The 10,144-nt window shown below is 38.8% G+C and overlaps 1 protein-coding gene across 1 annotated transcript in view; it reads right to left on the reverse strand.

Annotated features, from left to right (window-relative positions):
* Positions 1-10,144, reverse strand: part of LOC127569494 (uncharacterized) — a 534,065-nt gene that overhangs the window by 36,246 nt on the left and 487,675 nt on the right. The window lies entirely within an intron of this gene.

The raw sequence follows: 10,144 nt of genomic DNA on the forward strand, positions 1-10,144 counted from the left end.
TTTATAGGGCTCTTCCCAGAACAGATTAGATAACATTGATGTCACAACGTGACACAGTTTTCATATTTAAATTTTAAACTAAAATCTAGATTTTTTTATTATAGGGCACAGCATGCCTGAGGCAAAATTTCAAAACTAAATAAGGGGCTTGTCTCCTCACACAGGTATAATGTTCTCAGCTATTGTGATACTATTTGAAAGCCAAAATATTTGTTCTATTTACCATCAATTGATCCAAACAATATGGATTACATTTGCCTCTTTTTCTTTATCTTTTGCCTGTGTTTAATAGCTACTGACCAAAATGGTAAGTGGTCACAATTTTGCTTCTGTGAGCCTTGCCCATAGAAAATTGAAATTCAAATTGCAAAGGTTAGGTCAATTGAGATAGCCATTTAGTGGTCATTTTGTGCTTCTCAAGCAGCCAAGTACACATCACCAGTGCACCAGCTGAATATATGTAATGCCCATAAAACACCCCAGCAATTTTTAGAAGCCTGTTTTACAGATTTAAATACAATGCTCTTTGTGCTCTTGAGGAAAGATGATTTTGAGGAGAAAGGAAATGGCAGAGAAATTAAACAGATGTTTGATGTCTGCCTTCATGGGAAGTTAAGGAAAATCTTCTGGCAATCATGAAGGACTGTGGCTCTAGGGTAAATAAAGAGCTCAAAGAAATTAGCATTAGTGAAACCCTAGCATTAACACCTGCTTCTGGTTCTAATATTGTTAAGTCTTATGGTCTGAATCTAATAATGCAAGTGAATTCCTTAAAATTCTATATGGAATAGATGACCTCACACCAGTTGTACATGATGTAGTTGTTTTATTTCTGTTCACCATGTTACCTCTATTAGCTAACACCCAGCAAGTCTAGAGTTGTATCCTGGAAGATTAGGATACCTATTGAACCTCTGTCGGGGATCACTCAGTAAAGGTTCAATAACATAGTGACTGCTGGAGCTTCTGCCTACTTTTTGGGCATAAGATGGGTATACAATGACAAAGTTAGAAATGGTATAATTATATTTCTAACGATCTTGTGTGGCCATTGATATTAGTTGTTGCATCTGTTTTTTGTTTTACCTTTTTGAGAAGAGGTTTGTGATGAGTGAAGCACTCCCCACTAATCTTCAGTGATCGTGATGATCAAAGCCATTGCTGCCAATGGAAGGTGTATCTTAAAAGAAAAAAATCCTTAGCCTTCATAGTCCTGACGAAGGGTCTCGGCCCGAAATGTCGACTGTTTATTTCCCTCCTGACCTGCTGAGTTCCTCCAGCACTTTTTGTGTATTGCTCCAGATTCCAGCAACTGCAGAGTTTCTTGTGTCTCTGGTAGCCTTCATTGGGAGGTGTAAAGCTGCATTCAGGCCCTCTAAAGTTTGGAGCTAAAAGTCTGAGGCCACTCATGCCATAACACTTTGGCGGTATGGTAGAAGGACCAACAATTTAGGTGACTCCTCCCCTAAGGTTTCTACATGAGCTCCCTTCCTATCCTCTACTCCTTTCAAAAAAAAAGCCATGCCAAGCATTCTTACATTCTCTCACAAAGCCATATCACAGAATTGATGGCTATGTGTAATAGCCTGCTGCAGATTGGCAGATGTGAGCAGGACATGGTGATCTGTGTCCTGCCCACATCTGTTGTAGTACAAGAATTTGTATGTGGCCATGGGAGCAGCTACCACCTTCCTGGGCAGGTTATCTGACCTGAAATGTTGATTGTCTATTTCCCTCCATAGATGTTGCCTGGCCCACTGAATTCCTCCAGCTGCTTCGTGTATTGCTCCAGATTTCCAGCATCTGCAATCTCTTTGTCTACCACATGTTGTCAGCCTGCCTGGGGGAGGGAAATTCTCAGTTGGAAACCATTAACAAAAGTGTCATGAACAATATTCTGTGCATTTTTTTCTCATTTATTATCAATTTTAAGAACTCATCCTTTATACCAGCTGTTTTTGTACTTAGCAGATTGCCATTTATATGTGACCACACCCTGCAAGTAACTTAACTTTGCTTAACTCTGTATCGCAACTTTGGAGTTATAGTTTGAATCAAATTCTTGTGCTCCTAATTTTGGTTCCTTGGACTTGATTTTTTCTGGGCCATTTACCTGAACGGTTGATCCAGAACTTAATGAATTTATGAATGCATGATGTAATGTTAGTATGGAGATTGCCTGATATCAAACATTCACCTCCTGCAGCTAAATTAATTTCATAATCAACCTGATAACAATGTAATAGGGACAATCACACTCACACACATGATGGAATGTAACAGGGTTTGTCACAATGTCATCGTCAAGCACTATGAATGACAGCTTGGCATATCTGTAGAATGGGCCATTTGCCAAAGGAAAATACTGAAGCTGATGGGAAAACAGTATCAAGAATTAATTAAATGTCTTTTTGAAGAGAGAAGAGATTGCGACATACAATGACAAAGCAGCTGGAGAGCAATTTATTTCATCCTGTGTACAAAATTCATGGCCTGGGATTTCCTTGAAGTGATTTAAACAGCAGTTAGACTTTAAGTAAGAAATGTTGAACCCACTTGTAGCTACAAAAACGTGTCAAATTTTCCTGGGTTAGTTAGGTCACTTCTACAGCCACTCAGCTGCATGTTTATTTCTGTTGGTGACATTGGAGGTTTCTGGTAGTTCAGAGAAACCAGGGATCCTCTGCACAGACTTTAAAAAGACACAGCTTCGTGGTATGCCAGGGAACAAACATATACAACGGGAATACAGAAGAAAAAGAGCATTCATGTCCATAATCAGTACTAGTTGGCATGAACCACTGCTGGCTCTTTGGAATGGACCTGTGGAAATGTGTTAAGGCAGTAAACAGTGCAGTCAGCATTTACTCATCACTGAAATCATATTGATTAGTTCAGTTTAAATTTTGTTCACAAACTGCATGGGGTTAAACAAGTGCAGATTAATCAAATGTTCAATCCAGTGTCTGCTTTCCAGTGCTATCTAATTTAACCCCCAAAGTTGCAGCAATAACCTCACTACCTGTTTCATTGCTAATTTTATGTTATATGATAGAGTTATGAACACGCTTCACTAGAATACTGTGAGCAAGGCACCGAGCCAGAGAGAAGAAGGAATAAGTTTCCTCATGCAGACCTCCAGAGAGTTTCAATAGTCGAATGAAATCCCCATGTGTGAGGTGCCACCAACAATTATCAGCATGGATCTGGAATAAAGTAGTATTGACGCCGACTCTCACGAATATGGTGAAAACAACAGGGAAATTCGTCATCTTTTCCACCCCGGCTTCTTAATGCCAGTTGGCATCTTATTTCCTAAGAAGTGTTGAAAGGTAAATGTCAATGATTTGTGGAAACATTATTGGATAAAAAGCTATAACAGTGAAAATTCTGCAGTATGGCCATTAGAATAGTGCTACAGCATAAATCCTGTAATATCAATATAATAAGCAAGGGCCACACACTGGATTGTGAATGCATACTTGTTCACCAATCATGCTTGCTAACTTTAGTATTGACAGCAAAGGTTTCTGAAAGGCCAGTGAAGTACTTTGCACTTATGCAAACCCAGTGCGTATATAGGAGATATGAACCTGTCAGGACTATAGACTCTGTCGAGAATTTCCAAAAAGTCTGCCCAATCCCATCAGTGACCATCAGGTTATTAGGTTCTAAGTCTAGACAGAAAACTGGGGTTTTCTTACTAGTGGAATAAGAAAATCACAAGTCTGCCAATGTGAATGAATCTCACAAGTGGCTTGGAATGGTTTTGACCCAGTTTTGATTTATGTCAAGCATAAGAATGTATTATTGTATTAATTAGTTAACATATTTGACAATTGTGACACAGGATTGAAAAGAATAGACCCTGTGGCACTAAAGCACTGTAAGGATAGGATTTAAGTTCACGGGATTTAAGATCATGGGATTTAAGTTAATAGGATTTAAATTAATAGGATTTAAGTTCATGAATACAGAGAGGAAATGTCTGTTGTATTAAACTGTTAAACAGGCAGATTAATAATGGAGACATTTCAGAAGATCCAAAAGTATAGCTTAAAGCAATGCAGCTAGTTGCAAGTCACATTCCCTTCTCCCTTCCTTGACTGAAGATCACCGAAACTTAGTTTCTCACCATGTGCAGATCCCAGCGTTATGCTATCCTCCAAAATTCCCATATTGTCTTTGTCTGAACTGGTGGCTCAATATCCTACAATAATCCACACTCTTCCATGCAGCCCATCATTCGGCAATCATTTACAATTGCTGCAACACCTTTATGTGTGCCTTCAGTTAAGATGCAGCTGATTCTGCAAAATATTTTTTTGAGGAAGGCAAACTCCAAAATTCTATTTCCAGTACAATTTTTATATTGGTGATGTAATAAGTGTAGTGACTTTAAGATGTTGTTTTTCTTAGAAAGACCCTGTATTTACATGGTACCATTCTCATCCCTTTTAGGATAGCTCAAATCATTTTGTAGTCAAGGAATCACTTTTGAAATGCAGTCACTGTTGTAATATTGGAAAGTCAGCGCCTGTTTGGTGCAAAGCTCCTTCAAAGAGCAATGCAAAGATGACCAGTTAATCTGTTATAGTGATGTTGACAAAGATATAATATCTTCCACATCAACCTGAGAGAGCAGATGAGTCTTATGCCTATCATTTCACGAAGCAATTACACTGAGAGAATTGCCAACACAAGTACTAAACACCGGACGTTGCTGATGGACTAAGATTATTATATGGAATGAATCATAGACGAGAAGGTTAGTTATATATGAGAGCTGTGCTAATCAGCTTCATTACAATTTTTATATAGAGGATTGTGTAGTTTGTGTTCTATTTAGATTACGTTACATATGTTATTTTGAGAACCATGTAATTTAATATTCTTTTCGTCATCTTTATTCACTTGCTTTTCAATTTGGCCCATTTTGTTCCTTTAATAAAAAGGGTCAGACAATGTGTGCCACTTCACAATAGGAGATAGGATCATCATATTGCAAATTATCCCTAACTAGATGTGGTGACCATGATGCCTAAACCTATTTTTTCTGTTCCCTAACTATTGATTTCTTTTTTGCTTGATCCTGAGTGGAATATCTGTATTGTTGCCAACAATAGGTCAAGAAAAGTTATGGCAGAGTATGAATTTAATATTGGAGGAAAAAAATGGAAACAACCAATAAAAATACTAAAATCCCATAATTAAAAATGCTGCATGATTTCATATTTTTAAAAGTAAAAGAAATTCTTTAATGAACTTTTGAATATGTTTGTATACTTTGCCACAATGTGATTTAACTCTGTTGATATTTTAAAATTCAACTTGACAACAACCCCTCCAAGTCTGGCTGGGAACTCCTGGATTTGGTAAGAATCTGGCAAAAATGGGGATTTCTGTGAGGTGTCTGGAGGAAACTTAGGTCTAGTTCTTAACATGATGCAGATTTATTTACCTGCTATTCTTTTAAAACTGTGGCCAAGAAATTGTTTTGCATGGAAATGTTTCTGTAGGTGCTATGTGATCCAACTTCAAGTTTAAATGGCGTCAGTTCCAGGTGATTCATGTCAGTTACAAAATTGGTCTAGGCACTTCTCTGTGCTATTCGTTTTAGCAGGAAATGCTGGAAACACTCAGCAGTGCACCTGGGATTCTTCTGGTATCAGGATCACATCAAATGGCATTACTGTACTGTACATCTATCACACATTTCCTCCCCTACCAACATAAACTGGGGCTCAAGGTTCTGCCCAAAGGTCATTGTAGAGCAGTCACTCCTACCAGGAGTACATCATGCTAGTTTATTGCTTCTCCCATTATTTAAAGGTACACCCTCGTGACCTGACTGAGCAGTTTGACTGATTGATTGCAGGGTGTCCAAACACTTCTTAAGCCCAAAAAGTCTTAAGATAACAATCAGTATTTTTTCAGCTTTTAGCTAAGATACTTGTTCAATTGGTGCCCCAGTACTGGAGGCATCCTTATGGGCATGGCTGGCCCTCAGGGAGAGTTGATGACCTCCAGGCAGAAGGCACATACATGTCCATCAGCAAACAGTCTACTACTACGAGCCATTATTTTCTACTTAGACCTCTCAACAAACAAGGAATAGGCAGGTTTGAGTTTTCCAAAGCTGTCATCACTCCGAAATGTGAAGACCTACAGCATCACTCTCATACCTGGATGGTTTTCTCTGTGAAGGCCCAGGTCACATTGATACTGAGCTTCCTAATTACAGGAACATTCCAAGTATCCACAGCAGAACTCTGCCATTCCTGCTGCACCAGAGAATTCACTTAGCCATTGGGGGGCAAGAGGTCCCCTCTAATTCAATAGCTCCTCATACCTATGCACTGTCCAACTACAGAGGTAATACAGCGAGGGTCACACAAGTACTAAGATTGTACATGAAACACCATAGGTCTGCTCAAGATGAGATCTTCTTGCCTGCGTTAGTCCAGTTGCATCTTTCAGTATATGTCAAGCATACTTCGTCAGCACCTGCTATGTGCCACATAATCTAATCAATCAAAGACAAAAACCCGTGCTGGAGGAAGAGAAGCAAAGAGATTGAGAGTCGAAGGACAATGAGGGGTAGCTTGGAGAGCAGTAGGAACAATAGGACCAGGAGGAAGAGGAAAGCCATCAGAGTTATAGAGGTATACAACATGGAAAACAGGCCCTTTGGCCCAACTCATCCATGCCGACCAAGTTGCCTAACTGAGTTAGTTGCATTTCCCTGCATTTGGCCCACGTCCCACTAACCTTTCCTTCCCATGTACCTGTCCAAATGTCTTTTAGATGTCATAATTGTGCCCACTTCTACCACTTCCTCTGGCAGCTCGTTCCATATACCCACCACCCTCTGTTTGAAAAAGTTACCCCTCATTAAACTTTTAAATCTTTCCCCTCTTACTTTAAACCAATGCCCTCTAGGGACTCCCCTACCCTGGCGAAAAGACTGTGGCTATTCAACTGTGGCCCCTCATGATTTACAAACCTCTATATGGTCACCCCTCAGCCTCCTATGCTCCAGGGAAAAGAATCCATTGCCTATTCAGCCTCTCCTTATAACTCAAGCCCTCCAGTCCTGGAAACATAAATCTTTTTTGTACCATTTCCAGTTTAATGACATCCTTCCTATAGCAGGGTGATCAGAACTGTGTGCTACATCTTGAGCTACATCTACCACTTCAATGGAGGAGGCAGACATGGCTGCACAAGATATAAAGGAGTCTCCAATAGAGATGATTTACATAATCACAGTCTAATGGAAATCAAATGAGCCTCTCCACACTCCAGTTGTTATCACATCAACTTTCTCTTTTCCAGTGAAACATTCCCAATTTATATGGTTAGACTGCTGATCAAATCTTTCCATCTCCTCAATAATTCTGGTTCCTCTCTTCTGTACTCATTCATTAGCTGTAATGCCCATCTATAAATCTAGTTATTGATAAAACCAGCAGCTAGTCTTGCATTAGTAGATAATATTGGCACATTTTTTTGTTTGGTTCTATCCAGATAGATGAAAGGCAGTCGGAGAAGATGGAATGAAAGAAAACTCATAAGAAGCAGAAGGAGGATTTCACCACTGTGCAATAAGATCATGGCAGTAAGTTAAGGAACTCTTACTTTGTGTACAGCATGATGTGTGACATCATGGGATAGCAATTGCTCATTGGTGGGTATTCCTACTCCGTGTCCTCTGATTGGTCAAAAGATTTATATCAGGGGTTGATAGTTTGGCTGAGGAATGCATGCTTAATGTAATTTAATCTAATTAATTAAGTAGAACAGAGTTGGTTGGAGAGGTGATATTATAATTGCAACATATGGGAATTGTTGAAAAGCTGTTTTATGAGCAGCTGGGGGGAAAATTGAAAAGTTGAGCCACAAAAGTGGTAATCACTAGATTATTACCTGAGCCATATGCAAATTGGCAGAGGGTAAATAATATTAAATAATTAAACGTGTGGCTCAAAGATTGGTGTGAGAAAATGGGTTTTGTTGTTAAGGATGTTTTAGGGAGTAGTGATCACAACATGGCTGAATTCAAGATACAGTTTAAGAGCGAACAGTTTGGGTCCAAAACCAATGTCAGGACATGAAAGCTGAAAGCTTGATCTAATATAAAAATAAAAAGAATTATCAGCGAAGGACAGAACACGCACAGTAAAAGATACATATTTACTAGAGGTGATTGAAAGGACATCAGGTATTAAGTTAGTGATACAGACAAATGCATTACAGTTCATGAAGCAGTGATAACATAAGGCATAAAGGGATTAAGGAATTTATCAGCATTTATGCCTTTAAATTCATACCTAGGCATTCTTAAATTTTCCAAAGAGGAATGAAGCTTTAGTTGGCTTACATATAATCACTTTCCATTGTAAGTGTTCCCATAAAAATGTAGTGAAATATCCCTTTGATCCAAGTACTATTTTTGGATGCTTTTGAAGCCTGTTATAGCCAAAGATTAAACCGATCATAAATACATCTAAAATTAGTCTATCTAATTGGTGTGTTTAATTTGACAGTCATGAATCAAAACGTCCCTTAGAAATTGGGTAAATAACTTGGATTCGGGCAACCCAAAATGCTTTAAAATCAATGGATTATCTTTGAACTATAGCCTTCGATGCTATGTACAGAAAGGAAATGAACCAAATGTTTCAAATAGTGCAAGGAAAGGCAGACTGAACACTTACTTTAGGTACAGTTTATTATATAATGATCTTACGAATGACAATATTATCAGAGTACAGCCCTGCAGTGCACATTGTTACTGAGGTATTGAAAATCAAGAGAATGATGTATTTCAAACTCATTGACTTGGTGTTAAGAAATACACAGATGGTTGTGTTACAGTTACAGTTTTAATAATGGGAATTTGGAACTAAATAGCCCATCTCTCAGGAGATTTTACACTTTACATTATGTATATCCCATGCAACATGGAATACAACTCCAACAACATGTGGACTACAAGAACTTTCTGTCTGTTTCTATTGGGAAAACCTGTTTATATTTTCCAGAAAGCTTCTGAGGATGAATCAGACCTTATCTTCAGTGTTCTCACTTGGCAGTAATGATTATGAATGGACATTTTGGAAAGGCTGAGCTTATTTGGGATGCAGTCATTTTAATATTTTCAGTGAAGTGCTGGCACATTCTTCCAGTCAATCCAACACACTATTTTCAAAACAAACAAATGCAATAAAAATGGCCCAGATCATTTTAATGTGTTACAAACTACACAGATAAAATAACAAAAGAAAAACTAGCTATGCAGGTGCATTGGATAAGACACCTGAAAGTAAGTGTACATGCATTATCTTCATTACCTAGATCACGTTGTGAATCTTTTACAATGTATATGGAATAGTGTAGTGGCTTTAATAATTTTATATAAAATTTTAATGGATGAAAACTATGAGGCTTATTCATCCAAATTCTTGAAGTGAATTCCTGGTGGTTTAGGTGAGACCAGAGTCACCATGGAAATAAGCTGTCGATGAAGTCAACTTAGTTGATAGGTTACTGAGGGCAGTTAGAGAAGAGAGAGAGAGAGAGAGAGGTAGGAAGTGTCCAGGTTGGGCAGTGCTGGTGCAGAAAAAAAAACTAAGCTTATATCACATTTGGATGACCTACAGCAGAACTGGCCAGTTCTGATACAAATAGAGAAAGCAAGGTACCTGACACTGTAGAATTTGATATTGAGGCTGCAGTGTGCCCAGACAGTAGATGAGGTGCTGTTCCTCAAGTTGACATTGAGCCTTGTTATAACTGTGAAGGAGGCCACATGTAGATTGATTAGATTGTACTGAATGTAAGTGCTCCAAAGAGCAATTACCCACTGCAGAGGAGACCAGATAGTGAGCATCAAATGCAGTACACTGAATTGGAAGAAATGCAAGTGAATTGCTCCTTCACCTGGAAGGACTGTTTGAGTCCCTGTACAGTGGGAAGGGAAGAGGTGATAGGGCAGGCATTGCATCCAGATGGTTAAGGTTTGCCAGCAGCACTGTTTTATTAAGCTACCCTTATGTGGGTAGAATTTGGAATAAAATCACTGATCCTGCAGACCACGGAGGATTTATCTTCCAAGGAGCAGAAAGCTGATGCTGCATGT

The sequence above is a fragment of the Pristis pectinata genome, chromosome 4 (assembly GCF_009764475.1).
Source record: "Pristis pectinata isolate sPriPec2 chromosome 4, sPriPec2.1.pri, whole genome shotgun sequence".
NCBI lineage: Eukaryota > Metazoa > Chordata > Chondrichthyes > Rhinopristiformes > Pristidae > Pristis > Pristis pectinata.